The sequence below is a fragment of the Schistocerca cancellata genome, chromosome 5, assembly GCF_023864275.1.
Source record: "Schistocerca cancellata isolate TAMUIC-IGC-003103 chromosome 5, iqSchCanc2.1, whole genome shotgun sequence".
Lineage (NCBI taxonomy): Eukaryota > Metazoa > Arthropoda > Insecta > Orthoptera > Acrididae > Schistocerca > Schistocerca cancellata.
Window position 1 is genome coordinate 777,053,797 of NC_064630.1, and position 16,857 is coordinate 777,070,653.

Here is a 16,857-nt window from a genome sequence, read left to right on the forward strand (position 1 = left end):
GTAACCACAAGTGATTACCCGCAGATGGGGAGGATATTACCCTACCGTTAATTCATACACTTTTGTAGCGATTTGTATCGATTAATAAACGTAAAAAGTTGAGTTCTTGTGTTCCGTTTTCTTCGGGACAGTCCCAGTAGTTTGGTGTGGTGCGAGGGGGTGGAATCTGCTATAACTTTGCTAAGAACACGTTCACTACTACTCAGCGAAACATTGCTACGAAGTGTGCTTTGAGGGGTGGAGATGGGCATAAGTTTTCCGAAAACACCGAGTGAAATCCTTGGTAGTGGTTGCAGGAAAATGAAACGCCTACAGACGTCCTTATGATCTCATTTATTGTGTGGCTGGCACTTGCGGCGCTACATTGCGCCATCTTCAGGTCTTAGTTGATGCTGCAGAGGTTAATACCATCCATATACAGGGTGGTCCATCGATAGTGAGTGCGACAAATATCTCACGAAATAAGCATCAAACGAAAAAACTAGAAAGAACGAAACTCGTCTAGCTTGAAGGGGGAAACCAGATGGCGCTATGGTTGGCCCGCTAGATGGCGCTGCCATACGTCAAACGGATATTTTTTAAAACAGGAACCCCCATTTTTATTACATATTCGAGTAGTACGTAAAGAACTATGAATGTTTTAGTTGGACCACTTTTTTCGCTTTGTGATAGATGGCGCTGTAATAGTCACAAACATATAAGTACGTGGTATCACTTAACATTCCGCCAGTGCGGACGGAATTTGCCTCGTGATACATTACCCGTGTTAAAATGAACCGTTTACCAATTGCGGAAAATGTCGATATCGTGTTGATGTATGGCTATTGTGATCAAAATGCCCAACGGGCGTGTGCTGTGTGTGCTGCTCGGTATCCTGGACGACATTATCCAAATGTCCGGATCGTTCGCCGGATAGTTAGGTTATTTAAGGACACAGGAAGTGTTCAGCCACATGTGAACCGTCAACGACGACCTGCAACAAATGATGATGCCCGAGTAGGTGTTTTAGCTGCTGTCGCGGCTAATCCGCACATCAGTAGCAGACAAATTGCGCGAGAATCGGGAATCTCAAAAACGACGGTGTTGAGAATGCTACATCAACGTCGATTGCACCCGTACCATATTTCTTTGCACCAAGAATTGCATGGCGAGGACTTTGAACGTCGTGTACAGAGAAATTACGGGACGATGACAGATTTTTTGCACGCGTTCTATTTAGCGACGAAGCGTCATTCACCAAGAACGGTAACGTAAACCGGCATAATATGCACTATTGGGCAACGGAAAATCCACGATGGCTGCGACAAGTGTAACATCAGAGAGCTTGGCGGGTAATGTATGGTGCGGCATTATAGGAGGAAGGATAATTGGCCCCCATTTTATCGATGGTAATCTAAATGGTGCAATGTATGCTGATTTCCTACGTAATGTTCTACCGATGTTAGCAAAAGATGTTTCACTGCATGACAGAATGGCGATGTACTTCCAAGGTGATGGATGTCCGGCACATAGCTCGCGTGCGGTTGAAACGGTATTGAATAGAATATTTCATGACAGGTCGATTGGTCGTCGAAACACCATACCATGGCCCGCACGTTCACCGGATCTGACGTCCCAGGATTTATTTCTCTGGGGAAAGTTGAAGGATATTTGCTGCCGTGATCCACCGACAACGCCTGACAACATGCGTCAGCGCATTGTCAATGCATGTGCGAACATTACGGAAGGCGAACTACTCGCTGTGGAGAGGAATGTCGTTACACGTATTGCCAAATGGATTGAGGTTGACGGACATCATTTTGAGCATTTATTGCATTAGTGTGGTATTTGCAGGCAATCACGCTGTAACAGCATGCGTTCTCAGAAATGATAACTTCACAAAGGTACATGTATCGCATTGGAACAGCCGAAATAAAATGTTCAAACGAACCTATGTTCTGTATTTTAATTTAAAAACGTACCTGGTACCAACTGTTCGTCTAAAATTGTGAGCCATATGTTTGTGACTGTTACAGCGCCCTCTATCACAAAGCGAAAAAAGTGGTCCAACTAAAACATTCATATTTCTTTACGTACTACACGAATATGTAATAAAAAAATGGAGGTTCCTATTTAAAAAAACGCAGTTGATATCCGTTTTACCTATGGTAGCGCCATCTAGCTGGCCAACCATACTGCCATCTGGTTTCCCCCTTCAAGCTGGGCGAGTTTCGTACTTTGTAGTTTTTTCGTTTGACGCTTATTTCGTGAGATATTTGGCCCTGTCACTATCAATGGACCACCCTGTATACGCAGCAGCATAACTGGTTTACGCAGCTGGCAGTTGACGGTTGGAGTGGTGTCATCACAGTTACAGATAGCATGCGTAAACCACTTATGTTGGCTCTGGTGCAGCGTATATGTGAATCGTGACAACCCCCTCAGCATCAACTAAGCCCTGAAGATGGCGCAATGAAGCACCGAAACTGGTAGCTATACAATAAATAAGATCATAAGGACGACTTTAGGCGTTATATGATGAACGGCCGCGGCCCCCAAGACCAACTTTCAAAAGGATGGACATGCGAAACCTTGGTAGCGATTGTGGCAGAGGTTGCCAAATGACTGGTGAAATGGGCAAAGCCGCACAACGGCGAATGCATCCAAAGAATACACAGACTGTCTGCAGCTAGTCTCGCCTCACGTAGTCGAGCGCCGCGTCTTTAAGGACTTGCCCATTTTTTGAGTGTCGTAGTTTGTGTCCAGGTGTTGTCTGCAGCTTTCACTGCGGCTTTGCCGCCCGCGACGGCCACGTATTCGATCCCGGAACTGGGCGAGCGCGTGCGCCGGCCGGGCCCGTGTTTGACGAGCGATAACCGCCGCATTATCGCGGCGCGGCTTACGTGACGGAGCGGTGATAGGGGCGCACGGGCGGCGCGCGCTTCCTCGCCCGCCTGAACGCGAGTCCTGCCGGCCCGACCGCCGCTGCGCCGCGTGCCGGCTGCCTCCTGTTCTCGCGTTGACGAGGCGTTCTACACTCCTGGAAATGGAAAAAAGAACACATTGACACCGGTGTGTCAGACCCACCATACTTGCTCCGGACACTGCGAGAGGGCTGTACAAGCAATGATCACACGCACGGCACAGCGGACACACCAGGAACCGCGGTGTTGGCCGTCGAATGGCGCTAGCTGCGCAACATTTGTGCACCGCCGCCGTCAGTGTCAGCCAGTTTGCCGTGGCATACGGAGCTCCATCGCAGTCTTTAACACTGGTAGCATGCCGCGACAGCGTGGACGTGAACCGTATGTGCAGTTGACAGACTTTGAGCGAGGGCGTATAGTGGACATGCGGGAGGCCGGGTGGACGTACCGCCGAATTGCTCAACACGTGGGGCGTGAGGTCTCCACAGTACATCGATGTTGTCGCCAGTGGTCGGCGGAAGGTGCACGTGCCCGTCGACCTGGGACCGGACCGCAGCGACGCACGGATGCACGCCATGACCGTAGGATCCTACGCAGTGCCGTAGGGGACCGCACCGCCACTTCCCAGCAAATTAGGGACACTGTTGCTCCTGGGGTATCGGCGAGGACCATTCGCAACCGTCTCCATGAAGCTGGGCTACGGTCCCGCACACCGTTAGGCCGTCTTCCGCTCACGCCCCAACATCGTGCAGCCCGCCTCCAGTGGTGTCGCGACAGGCGTGAATGGAGGGACGAATGGAGACGTGTCGTCTTCAGCGATGAGAGTCGCTTCTGCCTTGGTGCAAATGATGGTCGTACGCGTGTTTGGCGCCGTGCAGGTGAGCGCCACAATCAGGACTGCATACGACCGAGGCACACAGGGCCAACACCCGACATCATGGTGTGTGGAGCGATCTCCTACACTGGCCGTACACCACTGGTGATCGTCGAGGGGACACTGAATAGTGCACGGTACATCCAAACCGTCATCGAACCCATCGTTCTACCATTCCTAGACCGGCAAGGGAACTTGCTGTTCCAACAGGACAATGCACGTCCGCATGTATCCCGTGTCACCCAACGTGCTCTAGAAGGTGTAAGTCAACTACCCTGGCCAGCAAGATCTCCGGATCTGTCCCCCATTGAGCATGTTTGGGACTGGATGAAGCATCGTCTCACGCGGTCTGCACGTCCAGCACGAACGCTGGTCCAACTGAGGCGCCAGGTGGAAATGGCATGGCAAGCCGTTCCACAGGACTACATCCAGCATCTCTACGATCGTCTCCATGGGAGAATAGCAGCCTACATTGCTGCGAAAGGTGGATATACACTGTACTAGTGCCGACATTGTGCATGCTCTGTTGCCTGTGTCTATGTGCCTGTGGTTCTGTCAGTGTGATCATGTGATGTATCTGACCCCAGGAATGTGTCAATAAAGTTTCCCCTTCCTGGGACAATGAATTCACGGTGTTCTTATTTCAATTTCCAGGAGTGTATTAAAGCAGTCGGCACACGGACCGTGCTGTCGAAGGTTAACGTTGAGCGTGCCACGTTCAACGTGCTGCTGGACGCTCAGGAACGATGCGACTCGTGCACACGGTACGTGGACCCCAACGTGGTATACGCGATCGCAACGCACTCCGGCGGCAGTTTGAGGGATGTTTCTAGTTCGTAAATCACACTGTTTACTCAACGGGCGCGCGTGAAATTCCCACGTTAGCTCTATTAAAACGCACATTTCCTCCATCGTCCACGAAAAGGAAAGTACCATGTCCAATCAATAAGGACACACGCTTATAAAAGTTCCATTACAAACAGTGCGGTACAAATTTGGAATACTTCTCCGCATAAGATAAGCATTATTTCATCATTCCCACATTTTAGTAAAACCCCAAGGCCAGTCTTCCTTGATCACTGTTCCTACCCAGTAGCAGAATCTTTGTAACATGTCAATTACGAACAAAAAGGAGCAAAATATCTTTATAGAAGTAGCGTAAGCTGTCCTATCAATCGAACAAAGTCACTCCTCAAAAAGAGGTGAACTTATATTTACATAACATCAAATATTATAGTATGTACTTATATTAAACTAATAATAAAGTATCAGAACCTAATAAAAACGAGAATGTTACTAAAAGTAAAAAACAAAACTTTGAAGTATCAAGACGCGAACCACCGCCCGAACTAATAACTGGAGATCGAGCAGTGACGCTACCCATTACACTTTTTTATTTTTTTAACTCATTTTGTTCGATATAGTTCTTTACGTTTGGTCGGGGCGGACGTCAGAAGACATCCGCTCAAATCGATCGGTGGTTCCTTGACTCAGTTTTTTTATTACAGAGAGCACGCAGCCCTGTGACCGAACACGCTTTTTTTTTTTTTTAATCTCATTTTGTTCTCTTTCGTTCGTTGTATCTGCTCGGGGCGGACGTCGTAAGACACCCGGTTTCGTTCGTCGTTGATCGATTAACTCAGTTTTTTTTATTACAGAGGGCAGCTAACCCCCTGACTGAACACGCTGAGTTACCGTGCCGGCATCTAAACCAACAACGCACTCCTTGTGACTAATCATATTACCGTACCATGTGTTGAAAACCTTAATCGTAGATGTTACTAATTGATATTTAATTATAACAAATTGTACCAAGAACAATACGTTTTGGGTGGATCTTCACTGCGTCGCTGCCTTCAAGTAGCCTACTCTCATAATACGCAAGTTAAATAATTCTTTTGCCACGAATATGATGTTTCTCATTATTTTATTAGAACAAATATCAAGTTAACAACGAGTTTTCCAGTGATTCTCAATTTGCTGGTGCTCAGAAACAACATATATACGTATAGGCTTCAAATGAATGCCAATATGGCGCCTCACAACTCTGTACTGAAGGGAGATGGCGTGCGTGTGACGTAGGTGGCGCTGTGCCATCTCATTGGTCAACGCTCAGACGCACGCTCAGAATATCTGACATGCCAGATATTGCTCTGCACGTTCGGAAAGACTCCCGAACATGCTGTTCCACGCTATGACGTCAGAAACGCGGCACGCTCAACGCTCAACGTTCGGAAGCACGGTCCGTGTGCCGATGGCTTAAGGCATCCTCACACCGGACGTGAAAGAGGACGCGGACGCGCCGGTTGAGTTTCGTGACGTCAAAGCGAAGCATTTCAAGCTGCGGGGCGAGGAAGGGCGAATCGGACTAGTGAGACGTTTGCTTCGTCCACAGAAACGTGGCCAATGATATACACTACTGGCCATTAAAATTGCTACACCACGAAGATGACGTGCTACAGACGCGAAATTTAACCGACAGGAAGAAGATGCTGTGATATGCAAATGATTAGCTTTTCAGAGCATTCACACAAGGTTCGCGCCGGTGGCGACACCTACAACGTGCTGACATGAGGGAAGTTTCCAACCCATTTCCCAGACACAAACAGTAGTTGACCGGCGTTGCCTGGTAAAACGTTGTTCTGATGCCTCGTGTAAGGACGAGAAATGCGTACCATCACGTTTCCGACCGGATTGTAGCCTATCGCGATTGCGGTTTATCGTATCGCGTCATTGCTGCTCGCGTTGGTCGAGATCCAATGACTGTCAGCAGAATATGGATTCGGTGGGTTCAGGAGGGTAATACGGAACGCCGTGCTGGATCCCAACGGCCTCGTGTCAATAACAGTCCAGATGAAAGGCATCTTATCTGCATGGTTGTAACGGATCGTGCAGCCACGTCTCGATCCCTGAGTCAACAGATGGGGACGTTTGCAAGACAACAACAATCTGCACGAACAGTTCGACGACGTTTGCAGCAGCATGGACTATCAGCTCGGAGACCATGGCTGCGGTTACCCTTGACGCTGCATCACAGACAGGAGCGCCTGCGATGGTGTACTCAACGACGAACCTGGGTGCACGAATGGCAAAACGTCATTTTTTCGGATGAATCCAGGTTCTGTTTACAGCATCATGATCCTCGCATCCGTGTTTGGCGACATCGCGGCGAACGCATATTGGAAGCCTGTATTCGTCATCGCCATACTGGCGTATCACCCGGCGTGATGGTATGGGATGCCATTGGTTACACGTCTCTGTCACCTCTTGTTCGCATTGACGGCACTTTGACCGATGGACGTTACATTTCAGATGTGTTGCGACCCGTGGCTCTACCCTTCATTCGATCCCTGCGAAACCCTACATTTCTGCAGGATGATGCACGACCGCATGTTGCAGGTCCTGTACGGGCCTTTCTGGATACAGAAAATGTTAGACTGCTGCCCTGGCCATCACATTCTCCAGATCTCTCACCAATTGAAACGTCTGATCAGTGGTGGCCGAGCAACTGGCTAGTCACAATACGCCAGTCACTACTCTTGATGAACTGTGGTATCGTGTTGAAGCTGCATGGGCAGCTGTACCTGTACACCCCATCCAAGCTCTGATTGACTCAATGCTCAGGCGTATCAAGGCCGTTATTACGGCCAGAGGTGGCTGTTGTGGGTACTGATTTCTCAGGATCTATTCACCCAAATTTCGTGAAAATGTAATCACATGTCAGTTCTAGTATAATATATTTGTCCAATGAATAGCCGTTTATCATATTCATTTCTTCTTGGTGTAGCAATTTTAATGGCCAGTAGTGTACAAGATCGCTTTCTACGTCACTAGCAGAATGGCGGAAACGGCATATTGTATTATGTGGTTTGCAGATCGATCGCATATGGTGTTTATACCAGTAGCAGGTTGTCCATCTAACAGCTTCTAGGGGGCAACAAAAGTTTCATTTTTAGTATTTCATATGATTGTTGCCCGAATTTAAAAATTTAAAATGCTGTAATAATAATCTACCCGTCAGGAGATACAGCCTTACGTTAAAGCTTCAACACTAGAGTTCAAGCATCGAAGTTAGAAACTGTGTCCGTGTCTTCAGGTAGCGTAACTCAAGGCGCGCCAAGTACCCAGACTATACCCATCCAGTATTTGATACTGACTGCACTTACTGACTTTCAACAAACTTCACACATAAATTCATACATTTCCGAAACTTTTCCTTGCTGACACGCCTCACAAAATGACAAAAGAAAACAAGTTTATCACTTCCTACACTTTCGCAGTAGAACTTCAGTATCGGGCGTGATACATTAATATATTACTACTTTACCACTAACTCTATTCGCAACAACTTTTGCAGACAGTATACACTTACACCACTGAATATACCTTTATAAATTATGTCATTGTACACCACATGTGTCAGGAGATATGACGTCATAAAAATTGAGCAGTGTGAAAAAGTAGCTGTTCTAAAATCTTTGCGCAAATTACGCAGTCTACATTCATCCAATATTTTACAATGAATCTGTTTTATACATGAGAGCTGCACTACATAAAGAACCGGGGGCGTTGGGAGGGGGGGGGGGGGGACGGAAGTTACTGCTGTATAAATAAAACTGTCCCCCTTCCAGGAGTGAGTTTGTTCGGTCTTGTGAACGTGTCAGGGAAAGTTGACCAAGGAACTGTGAGAAGGCTGCCTATGCCACTGGCTGATCACAGAACGGGAAGCCACTAGGTTGGGAGCACTGATTTATTTCAGACTTTGTACACCTTTAGTAAGCCATCAAAACAACGAAATGGGCAATAAATAAGGTGCACCACTCTGGCAGTTCCGAGAAAATCGCAAGAGAGATTTTACGAGTCTATTACATAACTGATGTACTTGCGGGCAGGTGCTGCACGTTAAGACTTGATGGGGGTCAAGTGGTTAGCGTCCGAGCTTCGTAAGGCAAACGTGTATGAGGCAACGCTTCGACTCCCATTCAAACCTTTATTCTTGTAGAACAAGCGTAAATTCCGTGATATTGGTTATCGCTACATTAGCAACGTCTCACCGCTACGCAGGTTAACTGCCAAATGAGGCCAGCTTCTGTGTCTGCAGCTCGAACCATTGACATGTAAAGTAGTTCCGGGTCCTTACTAGATGCATGTATAAAGGATTTCGCAAATCACCACAGGCATACGTTTTCAGGAAAACTGTATGCGTTTCTTCATTTAGTTGTCGATAGTTATAAATATGATTCTTCTAATAACTAAATGCAATTAATATAATAAGTAGTATCATAACATGAAATTCACTAAAATTTCGTGCAAGTACACGTGGCTTTTTTATTATATTACCTCCCAAAGTCATATAAATTAAAATAGTGATGAAAAAAATATAGTTTGAGCGGTAGTCGAACCGTCGCCTCATACACGTTCGTCTTCCGTAGCTCGAACGCTAACCACTTCACCACCGTGAACCCTGAACCGCCCGACCCCCCTCCATTTCCCGTACCTACGCAGAGATACATCAATTACATAACAGATGCTTAAAACTTGTCTTGCGATTTTATCAAAATTGGCAGAGTAGGGCACCTTACTACTTGCACATTTTATGTTGTTTTGATGTCCTACTAAAGGTGTACAAAGTTTGAAGTAAATCCGTGGTTCCAACATTGTGCCCCCCCCCCTCCACAGTACAGTGCACGCGCTGTAGGTAGAACAACATCGCCACTACGTGGACAAGGGTACAAATGTGCCCCTTAATATATGCACTGAAACAGGATCAGTGTTTGTATATGTCGGCACTAACGATTACCACGATAAACATTTGATATGATAGTATACCTTAAGCCGGGGTTAATGACTTCAAAGCAAAAGTTTCAGTGTTCCTAACAATTCGTTGTTCAGTCCATTGATCTATCCACAATCGTCTTCCCGATTTTGTCTGCTCACCTTCCACAATCACTAACAAAGCTAAAATAGCTTTTTTGACCCATTTTCGTCAACAAACTTGGTGATTTGGACGCCAAATATAGCCCAGAACAGCCGCTGGAGAGCGTTCCAGTCGAAAATGATGTTGAGGTGCACTCTGTGTACCAGCTCGTTTCTGACCGTGCACGAACCATGGCAGAAACTACGTTTGACGGATTTCAAGATGGTATACGCGTCCCGTGTGCGGACGGATTTAGCAGGACAGGGTCACAGAGGTTAGTTCAAAATGGCTCTGAGCACTATGCGACTTAACTTCTGAGATCATCAGTCGGCTAGAACTTAGAACTAATTAAACCTAACTAACCTATGGACATCACACACATCCATGCCCGAGGCAGGATTCGAACCTGCGACCTTAGCGGTAACTCGGTTCCAGACTGTAGAGCCTAGAACCGCTCGGTCACTCCGGCCGGCCACAGAGCTTAGTACGGCGCCTGTTGCTGTAGAGAATGACGTGTAACGCCAGCCCAATAAAGCCGTGTGTGTAAGAGAAAACTACAGTAGTACTGTGATGCTTCAAGTTTTCGCGGTGTACTGAATATCGTATGAGTTTTCGGGATTGCAGCCGGATCATATTCACTTGTTGTTGTTATTGTTGTGGTCTTCAGTCCTGAGACTGGTTTGATGCAGTGCACGCCCTCGGGAAAAATTACGGCCGTAGTTTCCCCTTGCTTTCAGCCGTTCGCAGTACCAGCACAGCAAGGCCGTTTTGGTTATTGTTACAAGGCCAGATCAGTCAATCATCCAGACTGTTGCCCCTGCAACTACTGAAAAGGCTGCTGCCCCTCTTCAGGAACCACACGTTTGTCTGGCCTCTCAACAGATACCCCTCCATTGTGGTTGCACCTACGGTACGGCTATCTGTATCGTTGAGGCACGCAAACCTCCCCACCAACGGCAAGGTCCATGGTTCATGGGGGAAGCGTATTCACTTCTTGTCACAATATTTCGCCTGTAAGCGTCCAGCCATCTTCAGGTGAGTGTCTGCCAATGGAGACTGCTAGTTCAAAGAGTCGCCTTTATAGCAAAAATTGGCGTGAAGACGCATGTGCATTGTCACTCATCTGCAATAAGTTCACAGCCGATACAACAGCACTTTTTCATCAACTCCTTTCCTCAATTTAATTTTTATTTAACAATGAATATTTTGAAGAAACTGACGGTGTTGCCATGGGGAGTCCTCTCTCCGCTCCGATAGTAAACTTTTTTATGGAAGACTTTGAGAAAAGGACACATGATCCGGCAGAATTTAAACCGAGAGTGTTCTGGCGATATGTGGATGACACTTCTGTGCTGTAGCCCCATGGTGAAGAAGCACTGTCACGTTTCTTGCAACATTTAAATTGAATTCGCAAGAACATGCAATTTAGGATGGAAAAATGGTTCAAATGGCTCTGAGCACTATGGGACTTAACATCTGTGGTCATCAGTCCCCTAGAACTTAGAACTACTTGAACCTAAGTAACCTAAGGACATCACACACATCCACGCCCGAGGCAGGATTCGAACCTGCGACCGCAGTAGTCGCGCGGTTCCGGACTGAGCGCCTGAACCGCTAGACCACTAGGATGGAAACAGAGAAGGGTTGTTGCTTACCGTTTTTGGACGTCTTGGTTAGTAGGAAGGCGGATGGGTCATTAAGGCATTCCGTCTACCGTAACCCCACACATACGGACCTCTATCTGCAAGCGTCTAGCAGCCATCACCCTTCAAAAATTACCGGGCACATGTTGTTTCTGACGGAGACAGCCTTATAAGGCAGGTGGAACATCTACAGTCGGTGTTCAAAGACAATGGCTACTCTCCACTCAGATTCCTAAGGAGGAAGAAACGTGACCACCCGCAGCATCAAGAAGATAAGGAGCTGTTCAAGTTCAGAGCGTTCCTTCCATACATCTTGGCAACCTTTGACTGAAGTAGGCAGGATCCTAAGGAAACATAAAGTTAAAGCAATCTTCTGGCCACCGGCGAAGATTAGTGCCTTTCTCGGTTTGTTAAAAGACGACTTGGGACTGCAGAAGGCCGGAATTTACAAAATTCCTTGCCAGTGAGGCAAAGCTTACGTAGGTCAGACGACACATTCAGCACAGGAGAGGTATGTTCAACATGAACGCCAAGCTCGCCTTTCGGAGCACAGTAAATGGGCCATAGGTGAGCATTGTATTACCACAGGAGACTAGATGGTCTATTCTGCCACAAAAATCTTGACGGCAGAGAGAACTTTTACGGTGTCAGTCATTAAAGAATCTGTGGAAATACGTCTAGCACAAAATCTTATAAATCGTGACGGCGGCTATCAACTGGACAAGTCTTTGGGATCCGGTCATCTCTTTAACTTCTTCTGACAGAAAACATTTTATTCATGATGAGACGCCTGGCGAAATGTCACGTCTGTTTTTAGCGCTGCAAGCGCGCGTTCGGAGAGAAGGCGGACGTGTAGTTTTCACCTTTACACATGTACCTACGCGCCACATATGGAACAGTATTTGCAGAGGGCGCAGACTTCGATAGAGGACGCACCTATGACGCCCACCAATGCACATGCGTTTCCGCACCTATTATTGCTATAAAGTCGACACTGTGAACTAGCAGACACTCAAATCCTTGATCCACCTTCGTTAAGCCCGCATTGCTTGGATTTCCGTCCTCCAAATCCCCGAGCGCCAGGCACTCCACTTCGCCTTTCATCCCCCCCACACATCCCCTACGACCTCATCCCCTTCCCCCACCACCTCCTTTTCCTTGAACACATCCACATCCTGTATATTGCCTGCCGACTCGATCCCCCCCTCCACCTCCTGGTGTCTCCCTTCCTCTCCCCCCCCCCCCAGCCTATTGCTGTGCCTTCACTGTTGCTGCCCCCCCTCTTTCCATCTCCACACCCTCCACCTCCTTTCCCAAAGCAACTTCCAGCACCTACCCCTCCCGGATGATGAACTTCGCCCTGATGTCTACCCCTTCTACCAACTCTAACCCCACCTTCGTCCTGTGTCCTCCTCAGGGTTCCATCTCCCCCCTCCCTTCTCCTATCCTGAGTGGTTTTCCTCTTCCTACACCCCCACCCACTCCTGTGCTCCCACCTGCCTTGTGATCCCTGTTCATCTCCCACCCTGCCCATCTACTGCTCCTTGGTGCGCCTCCTGCCCCTTTCTTTCCTCTTCCTCCCGCCCACAGCCCCCCCAATACAGCTTCCTTCCCTCTTTTTCCCTCCTCTCCAGCTTCCAGCCCCTCGACAGGCCCCTACCAGCGGTTTTTTATTCTTAATGAGTGCTCGGTTGTCGTTACCAGTGGTCTTTTCAGTGTCATGCTCTGTGTGATTTTTACACTACTGGCCATTAAAATTGCTACACCACGAAGATGACGTGCTACAGACCCGAAATTTAATCGACAGGAATAAGGTGCTGTGATATGCAAATGATTAGCTTTTCAGAGCATTCACACAAGGTTCGCGCCGGTGGCGACACCTACAACGTGCTGACATGTGGAAAGTTTCCAATCGATTTCTCATACACAAACAGATGATAGTACAATAGAAACAATATACAGATTGCAGAACGTCGAACATGCGTGATAGTAGACAAAAATGTTCTTCGTTTTCTCCAACTTAACGGATACGCACACTCATTTCGACAACTGGTTAATGTACTCAGCTTGCAGTTAACTACCTCTGACAGCAATACAGGGTTCGCAACAACGGTCCGTGCTGTGAATGATTCCGTCAACCTTGTGTTGAGGCGATAAAGCCCATCCTTCCTGCAGAGCAGCTCGCAAGTCTAGGAGAGTTTTTAGACTACATAGTTGTCTGTAGATAACAGCGATTGGTTTACTTACAATCAATTATTCAAAATGACAGTCACAATCGCATTATTTATTTTGCCGCTAACCGGTTTCGACCCGCGATGAGATCATCGTCTGGGCAATTTACACCATTTGGTCGCTCGCTGGAGTCGTCACCCTGCCTGTGAATACTCCAGCGCGCGACCAAATGGTGTAAATTGCCCAGACGATGATCTCATCGCGGGTCGAAACCGGTTGGCGGCAAAATAAATAATGCGATTGTGACTGTCATTTCGAATAATTGGTTCTAGGAGAGTGGTTGCCGAATATTGACGTGATGGAGCCCGTCTCCCCAGGGCGTCACAGATATGCTCTGTTCCATTCAAATCGGGAGACGGAGCAGGCCACGCCACGCATGCAGTATCTTCCGTGTCCCACAAAACATCAGCCACCCGTGCTATAAGAGGTCGAGCATTACTGTTCATCAGTACGAAGTCTGGCCCCACAGCACCTCGCAATAACCGCAGGTGAGGTCCCAAGATCTTGTCATGACACCCGAAAGCAGTTAAACCTTCCCGAGCCGGCCAGGGTGGCCGAGCGGTTCTAGGCGCTACAGTCTGGAACCGCGCGACCACTACGGTCGCAGCTTCGAATCCTGCCTCGGGCATCGATGTGTGTGCTGTCCTTAGGTTAGTTAGGTTTAAGTAGTTCTAAGATCCAGGGGACTGATGAACTTAGATGTTAAGTCCCATAGTCCTCAGAACCATTTGAACCATTTGAAACCTTCCCGAATCACCCGTAAAATTTCATGAAGATGTGTTCGTGTGGTTAACATAATAACTGCCCACACCGTTAGGGATCATCCTCGATATCGGCCTCTTTCCACAATGTTTGGGTGCCGAAATCGTGTTCCACGTTCCCTCCATATGCGAATCCCCCGAGAATCACTCTCCAGACCAAGTCGCGACACATGTGTGAGAACAACATTGGCCCACTGTTCGATCGTCCAGGTGGAAAGTTGATGACACCATTCAGACATTCCCTTGTATGAAGACGCGTCAGAGCTACACATACAACAGCGTTCGGATAATAAAGGCCACACTGACGAAGCCTTTTGTGCGCCATTTGCCTCGACAGAACACGTCCCGTGGAAGTTGTGAGGTCAGAATCTTGTTGCTGTGCAGTGCTAAGGCCGTACCATTGTGTCCTTACAGCCAAATAACGGTTCTCTGTTTCTGTTGTCACATGTCGTTGGCCCCGCCCTGGTCTTCGGGAAGTTATCGGGCCACATGACTTTGTGACTCTCCTGCTTCCATTCTTCCTGTGGCCCTCCGCCGCAGAGAGTCTGGTATGCGTCTTCTCTGTGCCATACTGCACCGTCTGGGACCGTGTACACATCGATTATCGATGGGGGGGGGGGGGGGGGGGAGCTACTCAGCAAACACTAGCCCGTCTGATAGGTGCACTGACGTCATCGTTGGTATGGTTGTCCGTAGACTGGAATGCTAACTTTCGTGCAGAACACGACCGTACGAACACCCGTTGACGCTCTGTATAATTATACAGGGTGATTCAAAAAGAATACCACAACTTTAGGAATTTAAAACTCTGCAACGACAAAAGGCAGAGCTAAGCACTATCTGTCGGCGAATTAAGGGAGCATAAAGTTTCATTTAGTTGTACATTTGTTCGCTTGAGGCGCTGTTGACTAGGCGTCAGCGTCAGTTGATGCTAAGATGGCGACCGCTCAACAGAAAGCTTTTTGTGTTATTGAGTACGGCAGAAGTGAATCGACGACAGTTGTTCAGCGTGCATTTCGAACGAAGTATGGTGTTAAACCTCCTGATAGGTGGTGTATTAAACGTTGGTATAAACAGTTTACAGAGAATGGGTGTTTGTGCAAAGGGAAAAGTTCTGGACGGCCGAGAACGAGTGATGAAAATGTAGCACGCATCCAGCAAGCATTTGTTCGCAGCCCAGGAAAATCGACTCGCAGAGCTAGCAGAGAGCTGCAAATTCCACAATCAACTGTATGGAGAGTCCTACGAAAAAGGTTAGTTATGAAACCTGAACGTCAACTACCCGAGGCGATGGATCGGCCGCCAGGCAGCCCGTGACAGACCACTTCATCACTGGCCTCCAAGAAGCCCTGATCTTACCCCCTGCGATTTTTTCTTATGGGGGTATGTTAAGGATATGGTGTTTCGGCCACCTCTCCCAGCCACCATTGATGATTTGAAACGAGAAATAACAGCAGCTATCCAAACTGTTACGCCTGATATGCTACAGAGAGTGTGGAACGAGTTGGAGTATCGGGTTGATATTGCTCGAGTGTCTGGAGGGGGCCATATTGAACATCTCTGAATTTGTTTTTGAGTGAAAAAAAACCTTTTTAAATACTCTTTGTAATGATGTATAACAGAAGGTTATATTATGTTTCTTTCATTAAATACACATTTTTAAAGTTGTGGTATTCTTTTTGAATCACCCTGTATTGTGAATTAGACAGAGGACGGGGAAATAGCGGTGTGTTGCTTTACTTTTGGACACCAGCGTATTTTTCTATGAATCAAATTTTGTAAAAAATCGTTCAAATGTTTGTATGATGAAATGAAATGTTTCCTCGTTGCAGAGTTAAACAAATGTTAGTCGTAAGTTAGCTGTAAATAGACGCGACGCAATATCGTCAGACAATACAATGAACGGCAGTTGCATTATCGCTGGGCGCGCAAGCGCGCCAGCAGCTCAGTGCAGTCCAAAGGAGGACGTAGAAGAGTGTTGAGAGGGACAGTCTAGTCGAGTCGCGCACAGCGGCCGTGCTGTTGAGAAATGGTCTAAACACAGTCATGCTAAAGTGTCTAACGTAATGGCAGAGCGTGTAATTTGGTCTGGACGGGCGATGTATATGGCTTTAAATGGGTCCAGTAAATTACTATCTTATGAGAGTGAGAGGTGGCATGAGCCCCCTCTCATATTTCTATCTTACGATTTTCCTCTCTAATTGCATGCAGTGAAAAGTCGCTATTCCTTCACACGCGGACTTCCCACGCAGCGTCTCTCGTCACCTGGGTGGTCCGGTGACAGGCGGGCTCTGCTGATCTGGAAAGCGTTAAGCCGACGGGTGTGAGGAAGTCGAGTGAATGCTTTGCAGACGCCGACATTGTCAAAAGACACGCCCGGAGGGGTCTGAAGTAGCGGCTGGGCTAGAGGTTCCGTTACTTCGCAGAAACTTAGCGAAAACACTTTCTGGCGGGCTACCAGCGAGGCGTGGGAATGACTTGTGTACCCAGGGAGTTGTGGCGGGAAAATTCCCGCGCTTTCTGCAAA